At 40.0% G+C, this 16,684-nt stretch overlaps 1 long non-coding RNA gene across 1 annotated transcript in view; it reads right to left on the reverse strand.

Moving 5' to 3' along the window:
- LOC123466147 overlaps positions 1 to 12,283 on the reverse strand; it is a 37,928-nt gene extending 25,645 nt beyond the window's left edge. The window contains exons 1-2 of the long non-coding RNA XR_006641390.1: positions 12,147 to 12,283; positions 11,685 to 11,768 (exon numbers count right to left, since the gene is read on the reverse strand). This is a non-coding gene — a long non-coding RNA (uncharacterized LOC123466147). The remainder of the gene's footprint in view (positions 1 to 11,684; positions 11,769 to 12,146) is intronic.
- Between the last annotated feature and the right edge of the window lie 4,401 nt (positions 12,284 to 16,684).

Genomic DNA, 16,684 nt, shown 5'->3' on the forward strand with positions numbered 1-16,684 from the left:
CAGATAAAACCATAATTTGAAAAGATATACATACACTTATGTTCACTGCAGCAACATGTACAATAACCAAGACATGGAAACAGCCTAAATGTTGATCAACAGAGGAATGGATAAGGGAGATATGGTACATACATACAATGGAATAGTACTCAGCCATTAAAAAAAATGAAATAATGCCATTTGTAGCAACATGGATAGACCTGCTGCTGCTGCTGCTAAGTCACTTCACTCGTGCAACCCCATAGTCGGCAGCCCACCAGGCTCCCCCATCCCTGGGATTCTCCAGGCAAGAATACTGGAGTGGGTTGCCATTTCTTTCTCCAATGCATGAAAGTGGATAGACCTAGAGATTATTATATTAAGGAAAGTAAGTCAGACAGAAAAAGACAAATATCATATAATATGACTTATATGTGGAATCTAAAATATGACACAAATGAACCTATCTATGAAACAGAATCATGCACACAGAGAACAGACTGGCAGTTGCCAAAGGGGAGAAGGGTTTGGGGAAGGGATGGGTTGAGATTTGGGGACTAGCTGATGCAAGCTAGTATACACAGGATCTATAAACAACAAGGTGCTACTATATAGAACAGCAATCTATATTCAATATCCTGTGATAAACCATAATTGAAAATATAAGGATGTAGCTGAATTACTTTGCTGTACACTTGAAATTAACCTAATAGTGTAAATCAATTATACTTCAAAAAAATATATACCAGCACAAGAATTCTAAGGCTTACCAAAGAACTAAGGTTGCTAACAACAAATCACATGTGAATCAGAAGCTAGCTCCTAAGTTCAAACACATCTATTTGAAAATTAATAGTATGATCAAATAAACTATTTTGGCATCATTTAAAACAACTGAAGAGTTGTTTCACTGAACATTTTACAAAATTGACTTAGTAAAATTCTGTTATTAGTAAAATTCTGTTCTATGTTAATATAGCTTCAGACAAGTTTTCCACTCTGATTTTATTCTAGCTTGCTAAAGAAATATAGAATGTACGCTCTCGGGGAGATAAACACCTCATTCAAAACAGAAATGTGCTATTTTCAATTTTCTGACAGAACAATTTTCAAGGTGCTTGTTCTGATAATCAGTATTACCAGATATATTTCCCTTAAAAATTTTCCTGTGTAGGATTAAGAGGTACAAACTATCATGTATCAAATAAGCTATAAGGGTATGTTGTACAGCACAGATAGCCAATATTTTATAATAACTATAAATGGAGCATAACCATTAAAACTGTGAATCACTATAATATACACCTATAACATATTTTACATCATCGATATTTCAATAAAAATATTTTCCCCAGGACTTCCCTGGTGGTCCAGTGTTAAAAGACTCTGCACATCTAATGCAGGGGGTGCAGGTTTGATCCCTGGTCAGGGAACTAAGATCTCAGAAGCCATGCAGGATGGCCATTTCTACAAAACTTCTACAAGAAAGCAAATAATAGTACCCTTATGCCCTTGACAAAAGCAGTGATTTCTCTAAGAAGACCAACAACATTAGCCATAAAATATACAATATGGAAAAAAAAAATAAGTGTGCCTCCATTCCAATAAAAATTTAAAAATAATAATTTCTCCATGTATATTATTCAAGAAATCCAGCCAGGTGGATCTCTAAGCCCCATGGCTGTCCCTCCGTAGGAGCTGCTCACCTGAATGAACTCTCCTGGCAGCCTGCCCTTCAGAAGGAACACGGCCTTCAGGAAGGAACACAGCTTTGTGATACTTCTGACTTCCAGTACTGTAAGATAATAACCCGTGTTGTTTTTAAGTCACTATGGTTGTGGTCATTTATTATAGCAGAAATGAATTATAGCAGAGACGGGATTGTCATTGCCAGTGACACTGACAATACAGTGTCACTCTCCTGTACTGAGGACAGTGGGCTCCTGCCCACTAGGCTGCAGGCCGCCCTGCTTCAATAGAGAGGCCCATCTTCTATGTCACAGTTCTTTTGAAGAAAAGTTATGTGAGTAAAAACGTTTGAAATCAACTCATTGGAACCAACTCCTTTATTTATCAAATGAGGAAAAGGTAGCTCACAGACTGTCAAAGCTCATGGAGTACAGTCTCTTCCATGATCAAGAACTTGAGTCTAGGACTCCAACCCTCAGTCCAGGACAGTGAGTATATTCATTTCCATAGCTGCTGTATCAAATTACAACCACCTTAGTAGCTTAAAAACAACACATGGCTATTATCTTACAGTACTTGAGGTCAAAATTCTGACATGGGTATCACAAGGCTGTGTTTCTTTCTGGAGGCTCTAAGGGAGAATGTCTTCTTGCTTTTTGCAGCCTCTAGAGGCTGCCTGCATCGCTTGGCTTGTGGCCTCTTCCTCTATCTTCATTTAAAGTTGCTAATATTGGGTTGAGTTCTGTTCATGATGCTATCTCTCTGCTTCTCTCTTCCATAGTCTTATCTACCTCTGAACACAGCCAAGAAAAGTTTTACACTTTTAAAAGCTCATGTGATTACATGGGTCAGAATGGCCATTATCAAAAAATCTGCAAACAATAAATACTGGAGAGGATGTGGAGAAAAGGGAACTCTCTTGCACAATTGATGGGAATGTAAGTTGATACAGCCACCAAGGAGAACACTATGAAATTTCCTTTAAAAACTATGAATAAAACTACCACATGACTCACCAATCCCACTACTGAGAATATACCCTGAGAAAACTACAATTCTAAAAGATACATGTACCCCAATATTCATTGCAGCACTATTTACAATAACCAGGACATGGAAGCAACCTAGATGTCCACTGACAGAAGAATGGATAAAGAAGTTGTGGTACATATATGCAACGGAATATTATGCAGCCATTAAAATGGATTTAAGTCAGTTCTAGTGAGGTGGATGCAAAGAGTTGACTCGTTGGAAAAAACTCTGATGCTGGGAGGGATTGGGGGCAGGAGGAGAAGGGGACGACAGAGGATGAGATGGCTGGACGGCATCACTGACTCGATGGACGTGAGTCTGGGTAAACTCCAGGAGCTGGTGATGGACAGGGAGGCCTGGCGCGCTGCGATTCATGGGGTCGCAAAAAGTCAGACACGACTGAGCGACTGAACTGAACTGAACTGAGTGAGGTGGATGAACTTAGCGCCTGTTATACAGAGTGAAGTAAGTAACAAAGAGAAAAACAAATATCATATATTAATGTGTATATATATATATATATATATATATATATATATATAGAATCTAGAAAAATAGTACCTATTTTCAAGGCAGCAGTAGAGATATAGACATAAAGAATAGATTTGTGGACACAGCAGGGGAAGGAGAGGGTGGGATGAATTGAGAGGGTAGCACTGAAACATATGCATTACCATATGTAAAGTAGATAGCCAGCGGTAACTTGCTGTATGATGCGGGAGCTCAGCCCAGTGCCCTGTGACAGCCTAGATGGGTGGGATGGGATGGGAGGAGTGAGGGAGGTTCAGGAGGGAGGGGACCTATGTAAACCTATGGCTGATTCATGTTGATGTGCAGCAGAAACCAACACAACACTTTAAAACAATTATCCTCCAATTCAAAATATACAAATTAAAAAAAAAACAACTCATGTGATTACATTAGACTCATCTGGATAATCCAGAATAATCTTCCTGTCTCGAGATCCTTAATTTAATCACATCAGCACAATCCTTTTTGCCTTGGAAAGAAATAGTCGCAGGTACTGGAAATTAAGATATTGACATTTGGGGGGAGCCATTATTCTGCCTACCACCATGACTATCAGTACAGTTGTCTGTCCTAGCAGGACTGACGGACACAGCATACTCATTAATATTAATTCCAACTTGCCAAGGCCATGATTCCCAAGCATAGACATGTACACTGCTAGAGAAGTCCATAAGGAGAGGGACAGAGATGAGGGAGGGAAATCATTTTTCAAAGGTTTTGGGCATTGGTTTTATTTTGTTTCATTTTTAAAATCACAGATGCCCTCTATTTCATGCATGGTATAAACTCTTAGCACAGTGATTATATTAATACCAACATTTCTTTTTGTATATTCTCATAGAGTTTAAATTCTATGAAAGAGACATTTTATTGGTATGGGGTATATAAGAAGCAAGAAAGGAAGATTAGGAGCATTTTTCTTAAAATATATATATATATCACGTAGATTTTAATGTAAGGACTTAGTAAGTTAGAATTCAGGTTGTACATTATCACATATAATTTATTTCGGACCCATCTCATGCAAAATGGTGAATGTCATTGCCAAGAAAACACATGTCCTTAAGAGGCTAAGTAACATGAGGAAATTTTTTGGAAAACAAACTGGTAACTCAAGTTCCTGAGGGCAAAACTGTCAAGTTTCTTAGTCAAATAGTCCTTTTGCATTAGCAAGTTGCTGGAGGCAATGTCACAGCCTTGAATCAAGGGGTCTGGTAATTCCTAACAGGAGGTGAAAAATCCCCCAGGAGCTCTGGAATCTCTGCTCTCTATATGCCCTCCACACAGATCTCGGCTGTGCTGATCACATTGACAGAGATGTGACACTTACCCTCAAAGCCACCCTTCCTTTTCCTACCTTCAAATCTCTAGCTCTTTCACTCTCTCTCTATCCTCCTTTTAGAGGTTATACAGTATCCTTCAATCACAGAAAACGATGTCATTCCCTTCTTCAGTCAAACACAAGGGGGTTTAGAGAATGCGAGATTATGCTTTAAACACTAACATCATACATTCTTGACATTTTTGGAGAACCCCAGAGGACAGTCATTTAACAAACATACACTGAGAACCTATTTTGCTAATTTCTGGGCAATGGGTTTTAATCTGGGTTATACCATGGAATCACCAGGCAAAATCTTTTAAGAAGCATATTGATGCCTCTGGTTCTACCTCTGAGAGTCTGATATAATTGGTTCATTAAAAATGCAAACCCTATGGCTGCTTACACACCCTTTACTGCCTCATGAAATTATTTTCTAGAGGAGAGAGGTAGGCTCCATAAATAGTTATGTTAATAAACATCTCAGGTCAGTGGTAGTGGTTCTCAGAATATACTTTGAGTACCAAAATGATGGATGACAAAGAATTTTAGGGCAGCAGAGAAAGGCTGAACTAGAAGGTATGCTCATTTGAGACATGGTATGTTTTAGTGATAATTACATCTGGTCCCATCACTTCATGGGAAATAGATGGGGAAACAGTGGAAACAGTGTCAGACTTTATTTTTTTGAGCTCCAAAATCACTGCAGATGGTGACTGTAGCCATGAAATTAAAAGACGCTTACTCCTTGGAAGGAAAGTTATGACCAACCTAGATAGCGTATTCAAAAACAGAGACATTACTTGGCCAACACAGGTCCGTCTAGTCAAGGCTATGGTTTTTCCAGTGGTCATGTATGGATGTGAGAGTTGGACTGTGAAGAAGGCTGAGTGCCGAAGAATTGATGCTTTTGAACTGTGGTGTTGGAGAAGACTCTTGAGAGTCCCTTGGACTGCAAGGAGATCCAACCAGTCCATTCTGAAGGAGATCAGCCCTGGGATTTCTTTGGAAGGAATGATGCTAAAGCTGAAACTCCAGTACTTTGGCCACATCATGCAAACAGTTGACTCATTGGAAAAGACTCTGATGCTGGGAGGGATTGGGGGCAGGAGGAGAAAGGGACAACAGAGGATGAGATGACTGGATGGCATCACTGACTCGATGGACGTGAGTTTGAGTGAACTCCAGGAGTTGGTGATAGACAGGGAGGCCTGACGTGCTGCGATTCATGGGGTCGCAAAGAGTCGGACATGACCGAGCGACTGATCTGACTGAACTGAACTGACAGGGTAAAAACAAAGACAGAAACATAAAGCCTAGACTCGACAGAATGAACTAAAAGTAAAGTATTTTCTCATGAACAACAGCAAAGAAACAGCAAGTCTGGAATCCAAATCCAGAAATTCTAACTTCTATGCTGTTTCTTTCCTTACTATCTCCACCATTTTATGATTTATAAATATGTCATAAAATCTTCAGAATGGTAAGATTTCACCCAAATGAAAGCAGCCTTAAATGTTGATAGTATGTAAAATAGATAGCTAGTTGGAAGCTACTATATAAAACAAGGAGCTCAGCTTGGTGCTTTGTGATGACCTAGAAGGTAGATAGCATATTAAAAAGCAGAGACATTACTTTGCAGCAAAGGTCCATCTAGTCAAAGCTATGGTTTTTCCAGTAGTCATGTATGGATGTGAGAGTTGGACTATAAAGAAAGCTGAGTGCCAAAGAATTGGTACTTCTGAACTGTCATGTTGGAGAAGACTCTTGAGAGTCCCTTGGACTGCAAGGAGAACCAACCAGTCCATTCTAAAGGAAATCAGTCCTGAATGTTCATTGGAAGGACTGATGTTGAAGCTGAAACTCCAATACTTTGGCGACCTGATGCGAAGAGCTGATTCATTGGAAAAGACCCTGATGCTGGGAAAATTGAAGGCAGGAGGAGAAGGGGACGACAGAAGATGAGATGGTTGGATGGCATCACTGAGTCAATGGACATAAGTTTGAGTAAACTCCAGGAGTTAGTGATAGACAGGGAGGCCTGGTGTGCTGCAGTCCATGGGGTCACAAAGAGTCGGACACGACTGAGCGACTGGACTGAACTGAGAAGGGTGGGAGGGGATGGAATGGGGGAAGGTGGGAGGGAGGTTCAAAAGGGAGGGAATTTATACCTAGAGCTGATTTACCTCTTTGTACAGAAGAGACAAACACAACATTGTACAGCAGTTATACTCTAATTAAAAAAAAAAAAAAAAGGTGATGATAACTTGCTCCCTGCCTAGAAGACAGCAATTCCAAAATGAGATCAATAACTTCATGCTTTGCCATCACTTAATAAAGATCATTTTCTAAGCCATGCCCTTTCCAGGCTGGTTTGCTCCTTGTAGATCCTGAAGCTGAAATGTGAACCTTTCTCTCATTAGAAATCACTGAACCTGCAGCCTGTCTGCATGTTGTACTTCTTCATGCACAGATACAGAGAAAATAACAAGTTATCTAGTTGGGGCTTTCTGTAAGAGTTCTGATGAAAAAGTATGTATGTTGTTTTAAAGCATTTAATCCACAGATCCCCATGTGGGTATTTAAAGCATGACAGGAATTGCTATTTAAAGCAAACTTGAAAGAGCAAAAATTCAAAGAAAAGTTGACTCCGATCTTTCAACTTGATTCAATCTCAGCTTAACCCTTAAGTTAATTCCCCAGGCTAAATAGAACCAGGCTAATTTTAACTTCAGAGTCTGAATTCTTTAATACAGTATACTGTCTCTAGCCTTCCTGTTATTCCTGGGCACAATTTCTGAGAGACAAACTGCTTGTTCCTGGCACATCATAAGAACAGAAAAGATCATGACCTTTGCTCTCATCTTCATTTGTGAAACCTCAAGCTATATTACTTATTTGCTGTATCTAACATACGTGAAAAAGAAATTCAGTTGCAAAGAAAGCTTCACTGAGTTTGCATCCAATCTTTATAAATGACCTTTCAGTCTTATTATGCAATTTCCTCTTTTCCTTAAGGAAGGAAAAGGAATGCACCTGACTAAGGAATGACCTGCCTATCAGTTCAATGTTCCCTGGCTTAACTTAGCAGTTATTAACAAGGAGAAGCTCTTTCACATGTCTTTGACTTGGTCACTTAATGAGAATTCAGTTCAATAAATCTTTCCAAGGCTTGAGGACCGTTCCACCATTATCTCCCCCAAACCTGCATCAAGGTTCTTAAGAGGATTTATCTTTTTGCTCCTATTAACACAACACATTCACACACACACATACAAAAAAAAAAAAACAAACCAGTATTTATATCTAAAGATATATGTACATAACGTACACGTCAAACAGTACCATAAACAAGAATAAAAATGTAGACGCCTTCTGCTTGGCTCTGCCACAAGCCAGGGACAAGAGGTATTGTAAATTGCCTCATCAAACTAGGGTGAGGAGACTCTGTGGAAGTTTTCTTGAAGAGGTATATTTGCTAATAAAGGTATGATTCCCACAAGGGGGGAACAAACAAACAACAAAAACTTCTGAAGAGAGTCTGGTCAATATCTGGTAACCCGGCCTCTAAAGTTTCCCCCAGAGCACTGCAACCACCCACCTGCCCTTCTAATCCCACTTCTGCAAACAACTTCTGCTGAATAGCCAACATGCCTACACCTGGGGTGGTGGTTTGAAGGTAGTGAAACTGACAACAACTTCATCTTTGCATTTATTCATTAACTTCACTCTCCCTCTCAAACACAGTTGAGAAAGAGCAAGACCTCTTCTCCTCTCTCCTATAACCAAAGAGTGGGAGGAAGTCTATTTCTTTTTCCCTTTTCCTCCCAAGAATAGAAACAGGAGAGTGAACACGAGTAACGTGAATTTGCATCAGTTATGCCCATTTGTTGGTCATAGTGTGGTCCTCCTTGGAACAAAGATACAACAATTTCTCTCCAACTTTCAGATATTCATAGGAACACATAGATTTGTGAGACTATTTCCAATTCATATTTCCTTCTTCATTCAGGTCAGTCTTTCCACTTTTATCAGCTCATGATATCATTTTCTCAATCATCCTCTGTGTGGGTGGATGAATTATTACCTCCTCAGCATCCAGCCTCAGGATACCCCACCTTGTCACATCCTTCCTTCTCAGACACTGTTTAACTCTTCCTCGCCTGTTTCATTTTCAGCCACTTCAGCCTCTTTGTCTTTTCACAACTGCTGGCCCCTGTCCCAGGTCCCCATCTCTGTTTTTCTCTCCCCAGGTCTCCCTCAAACATTTTCTGAAGCTTTGGTCCCCCATGCCCTCTGGCTATGCCACACAGATGGCCGGGTCTTTTGCCAACACAGAAGAGAAACCTATTGGCTTCAATTGTTTATTGGTTCAAAAAATGAAAATAATTTCCCACAGAGACGGCAAGAACCTGACTCCCTTCACACCATGAAGCTGGATGAGCCTCTCTCCTTTGAATCTGAACACATGGTACTTTTTCCCTCAGAAATCCCAGGCCAGGTGATTCTCACCCTCTAAGACAGGAGGGAAAGGTGCAGGGCACAGCTGCTAGATAAATGCAGAAAGGGAACAGCACTTAGAATGCAATAAAAACTGGCCGCAACCAGTTGAAATCAATGAGGACAGTGTGGTCACTGACCTTTAGCTCATTATGCCTTCATTATAATACTAAAAAATCACTGTCCCTTAACACCATGACATTTTCAGAGCAGAACCAAAAAAGGCCAAAAAATACGCAGTGGCCCAGTTCCTGAGAATCTCTACCTTCCCCCAAACAGCACGAATACAGCCATTTCTTCAAAGAAGACATACGGATGGCCAAAAAACATGCAAAGAAGCTCAACATCACTCACTGTTAGAGAAATGCAAATCAAAACTACAATGAGGTATCACCTCACACCAATCAGAATGGCCATCATCAAAAAATTTACAAACAATGAATGCTGGGTAGGATGTGGAGAAAAGTACCTCTTATACTACTGGTGGGAATGTAAATCGATACAGCCACTATAGAGAACAGTATGGAGATTCTGTCTTTAAAAAAAAAAAAAAAAAAAACTAGGAATAAAACTACCATATGACCCAGCAATCCCACTGCTGGGTATATACCCTGAGAAAACCATAATTCAAAAAGACACATGTACCCCAGTGTTCACTGTAGCACTGTTTTCAGTACCTAAGACATGGACAAAACCTAGATATTCTTCGAGAGATGAATGGATAAAGAAGTTGTGGTACATATATACAATGAAATATTACTAAGCCATAAAAAGCAATGAATTTGAGTCAGCCGTAGTGCACTGGATGAACCCAGAACCTGTAATACAGAGAGAAGTCAGTCAGAGAAAAATATCTTATATTAACACAAATATATGGAATCTAGAAAAATAGTACTGATGAACCAAATTGTAGGAAAAGAATGGAGACCCAGACATAGAGAACAGACTTGTGGGCACAGCAAGGGAAGAGGAGGGTGGGACAAATTGAGAAAGTAGCATTGACATATATATACTATCAAGTATCAAATAGCTAGCTAGTGGAAGCTGCCATGTAACACAGGGAGCCCAGCCTGGTGCTCTGTGATGACTTAGAGGGGTGGGATAGAAGCAGGGGGGGAGGCTCAAGAGGGAGAGGGGATATATACACACACACACACACATACATACATACATGAGAGGGCTGACTTGTGTTGTTTTACCACAGAAACCAATATATTGTAAAGCAATTATCCTCCAATTAAATTTTTTAAGTTAAAAACTAAAGGATAACTCACTTTACTCAACTTTTTTTTTAAGAACTACCAATAAAAGGTCTGTCATCTTCCATTTCATTTATTCAACTTCAATAAATACGTTTGAACTAAAAAAAAAAAAAAATAGCAGGAATATTCCTCCCATTCATCAGCGTATGAAATTACTCAGCCTATAAAAAAACCAACAACCCCAAGCCCCAGGGCTACCTCTCACTCTCTGAGATAGTGGGCATTCTGCCTATGGAGTAGCATCTCTCTAAACTCGCTTTTGCTTTACTTTGACTCGTTGCATTCTTTCCTTCAGACCTGTGGACTGTAAGTCTCAGCCCGAGTCCAAGCTTCAGTGGAGTGCAGAGTCCTCCTGCCAGTGGAACCCGGGAGTAATAGACCAGGTTCTGTCTGAATGTCCTAGAGATATAGCTAGTTTTCAAAACTCACCTAACAAGCTTTCAGGCATATACCTCTAGGGAAAGAGGGTACCATTAAAGATACAAAATAAAAGCCCTTGGATCATTCATGCTTGCCTTCTCTTCCCAGTCTCCCCAAACTGACACCAGACATCCCTCATCAATGAAAACTTCACCACGTGCCAGCACAAGGCAAGACCACTCCAACTCCTGCAAGGCTCTTGACTTTTCAAACTGGAGTGGAAGACCCAACAAACCCTAGGGAGACCCTCAAATGCCAGAAACCCATAGAAATAGGCCCAAGCTAATGCTAAGCTCTAGATACCTGCTCCCCTGAGTCTAGATTCACCCGTGCTGCCTGGGACCCTGGAACAAAGCTGACATGAGTCCAAGGACGTCAGACTCAGACACCCCTGAAAGCCTCTCTCTCTCAGTGAAGGCCAAGGGAGGCACTGCCTGTGGTCAGCTCTGCCCTCCTTGGTAGTAGTGGCCTTGTGCTCTAGACCTGACTAGCTCTCCAAATCTGAACGACACACAGATATAAGCATTTTGAAGACTTCTCTGGTAGTCAAGTGGTTGAGAATCCACCTGCCAATGCAGGGGACATGGATTTGATCCCAGGTCTGGGAAGATTCCACGTGCTGCAGAGCAGCTAAGCCCTTGCACAACTACTGATCCTGTGCCCTAGAGCCTGTGCTTCACAACAGAAGAAATCACTGCCATGAGAAGCCCACACACCGCAACTAGAGAAAGTCTGCAAACAGCAAGACCCCCATGCAGCCATAAATAAATAAATAATTTTTAAAAGATAAAAGCATTTCGAAAATTCTGTCAGCTACAAAGTTTTCTCATTGAAAATTCATTCTGCTCCCAGAAACATTCAGTCTTTCCTTCGCCCACCTGCCCAAAGGTGGGGAGGCTATCTTTGCAAAATCCATCAGCAAGCCCAGAACAGGACTGACCAACACTTACCCGTAAACCAGGAGAAGAGACGCCAACCTCCCGGTCAGAGACCTGATCCTGTCCTCTTGGTGGACATCTCGCAGCCTCTCTACTCTGTAAAGGGAGAAGCATGCTGTGAGTTTCCTATAAGTTACAGCAGGTGTGAGGAGGATGGAAGATTGCTTCAGAGAAACATGTGCGCACAGAGGGGACCAACAGGAGGGATGGTTTTCAAAGCCCTACTGTGTACAAAATCACCTGGAAATGGTAAACATGTATGGTTCTGGGCTTCAGTCACAAAGATTCTGTTAAATGATAAACACCTTGGCTACGCCTAGTGCATATATACATTGCCAACACCAAAGAGACGGGTCTAGAATGATGATAACCCAAGAGGACAGACCTTTCTACTTTATGGGAGCTTTCTGTTTCCAGGGAAAGAGTGGCTTTGGCCTCTGGCTGAGTCCATGATAATAACAATAAAAAAGTTACCTTTTACACAGTGCTTACTCTCTTCCAGGTACTATGTGGGGTGCTCTATATGTATTATTTAGTTATCCTTCACTAAGAGATGGTAATGTCATCCCCATTTTATAAAAGAGGGCAAGATTGGCTGCTACGTGCCTGAGGTTACACAGCTGTAAGTAATTAACACTAAGCAGAACTCTTATTTTTCCAACTCAAATCCCTGATCTCTATTAACAGTGATTCTCATATCCTGGTAATGTCCCTCTGTGCCACTGAAAATACTGAGACATGTCATGACCAGCCCGCTGTGGGAAGCCACTTCCCATAAACTCTGTGCTTATCTGTGCTCTTAGAGAGTTTCTGAGCCTTTGGTGTAGCTGCCTGGGATCACAGCCTCTGGAGTAAGCTGTAGAGGACGAAAGTAGCACTTACTTACTCAGCCCTCACTCTGTTAGTGAGATTCTAAGAGCTCTACATGAGTAACTCATTTTATCTTGACTACAGCCCTACCAACATCAGTATGTATCAGCCCTGGGATTTCTTTGGAAGGAATGATGCTAAAGCTGAAACTCCAGTACTTTGGCCACCTCATGCGAAGAGTTGACTCATTGGAAAAGACTCTGATGCTGGGAGGGATTGGGAGCAAGAGGAGAAGAGGATGACAGAGGATGAGATGGCTGGATGGCATCACTGACTCGATGGATGTGAGTCTCAGTGAACTCTGGGAGTTGGTGATGGACAGGGAAGCCTGGGATGCTGCAATTTATGGGGTCGCAAAGAGTTGGACATGACTGAGCGACTGATCTGATCTGATCTGAAGATCTAAAGAAATTTAAAAGTTATGAGAGACTGATTATACACTTGGACAAGGCAGGACCATATATAAAAATAGAACTCTGATGCATAACATGCAGCAACCTTCCCAGGAAACCAATGCCCTTATCTATAGTAAACAGCCCAGGGAGCCAGTCTGTTGTAAGTCAGACTTATAAGTCTAATTACTATCTTTAGTAACAATCCAAGACACTACATGATAACTTATGTAATAATCAGGTGAACTTCATTAACTAAAGGTTTGGATCCAGTACTCTTTTCATTCTGATTCCAGAGCCTATTTTTGTTTCACCCCCATGCAACTTCCCCACTGCTCATGTATCTCACACAAACACACGCACACATACACATAGATACCCGCCCCCACACACACCGATACTCTGTGCTAGGCACAATAGAATAACCAGATAAAAAGAACCACGATTCTTACTCTCTATAAAGCTAATTTATAAGGGCACTAAGTATGATTTGCAAAGAGCCTTTTTAAGGTGGGGTGAGGGAAAAAGACTAAGAAGAGAAAAGTAGCCAGCTACTCGGTAATAACGTACCAACCACCAGAGTTTTTCTTTTTACTGCTGTATCCCTACTGCCTGTAATAGTGCCTGACACATAGTAGGAACTCAATAAATGTTTGCAAAATGGATGCATGAATGAATTGGACCATTCAGTGCTATGGATTTTCCCCATTTCCTTCGTGTATTTGGATGACCTCGACATAAAAGTCCCAGAACTGCCACAACACAGATATAATGCACGAGTTGAAACTTAACCTTTATTTTCTATTTTGTTGATAACATTTCTTAACATTTTGTTCCTGAATTAACACAGCACTTGACAAAATGTCTCTGACGTCCTTGTAGTATTTGAACTGAGATCTGGAATTTGATCCTTGAGATTCTAGGAGAGGTACTTGAGAAGTTTCTAAGTAAAGAAGTTAGCAGGTAAACTATTAGCAATTTGTCCTTAAGAAGCTAAGAAATCTTGCCAAAGAAAAGCATCCCTAATCGGAATAATTCGACTAAAACACCATGGCACACACCTTGCCTAAGGCCTGTGCTCTGTACAGTGAGCATTGAAAATAAGGATGAGAAGTGGCTCATGCCACTGATGACTGGTATAGCAGGAGATGAGGAAATGATGGAAAGACCCAATGCCCACTTAACAGTCTTCACAGATGCTCACAGTCTTAGCCATCTTTGAAGATAAAATTGAATTACTATCACTTTGGAATTAATCTCTCCTTTTTTGCCACTTGATTGATCTCTTACATTGATCTCTATCGTACATTAAATTCATTTTTTAGTATATGTCATGTGCCAGGTCTGACTGTGACACCTTATAATTCTACAGTATTTTATGGAAGGAAAAAAGGAAAAAAAAGTAATTCCAGCCCCCAATTTCATTCTCTTTTTAGTCTTGAAAAAAACTGTCTGAGGCAGGATGAAGTGATATAACCATAGCCAGTTTACAGATAAGGATATCAAGAGTGGAAAAGTTTGGGTTTCGACAGGCTGAGATTTGAATTCCAGCTCTGCTGTTCACTAACCATGTGACTCTGAATGTTCATTTTATTACTCTGAGCCTCAGCGTCCTGAAAATGGGAGATAATGTCAAGTCTTACGTATAGTTGTGAAGATCAAGTATAATAAAGAGCTCAGCACAAAGTGATTGACAATGAGTTAATAAACCATAGCAATAAATCAGTAAAGAAAGTGTGTTACATGACTAATTAAAAGGCATATTTTGAACCCAAATCTCAACTCCAAGTCCAGAACTCTTTTGGATATACCCTACACTGACTATTTTGTATAATAACCTTCTTCATGAGAGAAAATTCACTTAAGGCATCTTTGTATCTATAGGAGGGTTTGGCACAGTAATTTTCAATTAATAAGGGTTCAAAATTACTAAAGAGAAATAATTATTTTACTGAATTGCCAGACATCTTTAGTTACTTTTTTAATATTCCAGAGTACCTCATATATACTATCAAAGTATGTATTATAGTGTTTGGCTCTGAGCAACAGAAAGCAAGACAACAGTAGCTTAATGCATAGAAGATTATTTATCCCATGAAAGAATGGACTCAGGGGGCCTAGGGCTTGTACCAGAGCACAACGATGCTGTCAAGGAATCAGGCTCTATCTTCTTGCTCTCCTTTTTGTTTCCATTATCTCAACATGGCTACTGAACCTTGAACTAACATGTACATCTCCCGGTCCATAATCCAGGCAGAGAGAAAAGCAAAGAAAGACGTGTAAATAACCAAAGGACAAGAACTGTTTTACTGGCCACTCTTAGCTGCAAGGGAGGCATAGATCATACATAGACATAGATAAAGAATTTGGATATAGACAGAGGTATACAAGCCTCTAGTGCTGTAAATCAGACAAAAAAGAGGAATCAGGATGGGGGGATCAGATAGGTGTAGAGAGAACCAAATATATTATCTGCCTCAGGAATATCTGATAAATTTATTTTATACTGTTACATCAAATATCAAATTATTACATTCATCTTTTATCAAGATGATTTTAGATGTGGCTTAAAATTTCTACTTTTCAGGATGGTGAAAACTTAAACACCAATCATATTTTTGAGTCTCTCCCCAGAATCATAAATGTTGAAATGTTGGGTAGGAATGTGCATATATGCTCAGTTGTTCAATCATGTCCAACTCTTTGTGACCTCCATGGACTGTAGCCCGCTAGGCTCCTCTATCCATGAGACTTCCTAGATGAGAATACTGGAGTGGGTTGCCATTTCCTACTCCAGTGGATCTTCTTGACCCAGGGATCAAATCTGAGTCTCCTGTGTTTCCTGCATTGGTAGGCTGGGAAGTCTCTAAGGGTAGACATACATGGTATCATAAAAAAAGAGGAAAAGTCTCAAGTCTTCCATCCATTATGGCTTCCATTAAATTGTTCATTGATATATTCAACAGCACAAATAAATATTAAAGGCATTTTGATAAGTGAAAAAAGGCAAACCCCAAAAATTGCATACTGCATGATTTCAACTTATAAGACATTTCAGGAAACACAAGACTATAAAAAAGGAAAACAGATCAGTGGCTGCTAAAAAATGGTGGAGGCAGAAATGGGCGAGTACAAAGGATAACTGAGACAGGGAGGGATTGGATAGGTCTACAGTGAGATAACATATGGTATCTGTCTCAGGAAGATTTGATATGTTTCTTTTACATTAGGTTGCATGATATATTAAATTACTAGAGTCTTCAGAGGAACTTTTATGGAATTGTTCTATATGCTACTGTAGTGTTGGACATATGACACCATACTCCATGCATTTATCAAAATTCATAGAATTTTACATCACAAAGAATAAACATTGATGTATGTAAGTTATAAAATAAAAATAAGTAACTAGAATGTCAAGAGAGTCCCAAGATAAAGTACAGACTAAAAATGTTAGTCTAACTACATATTATAAATATATAACATAACTGTAATATAAGAGGAAGGGAGAAATAGAGATGACCTAAGTCACTCTGAAAGTGTATTTAGACTGAAAACTATAAGGGCAAAGAAAAAAATTATGCATAGAGAGTGCATTCTAGTTGTCAAAGCTGTTTATCATGGGGACACATGAAACTTTTTTATATGTATACTGGGGTTGAAAAAATAAATAAATGGATGGTAAGTGCCAGAATTCTCATTACTGGAAAGAAAACTTACTGCATAAATAGAAGACTGAATAACCTTGTT

Source organism: Bubalus bubalis, chromosome 9 (genome assembly GCF_019923935.1).
Source record: "Bubalus bubalis isolate 160015118507 breed Murrah chromosome 9, NDDB_SH_1, whole genome shotgun sequence".
Classification (NCBI taxonomy): Eukaryota; Metazoa; Chordata; class Mammalia; order Artiodactyla; family Bovidae; genus Bubalus; species Bubalus bubalis.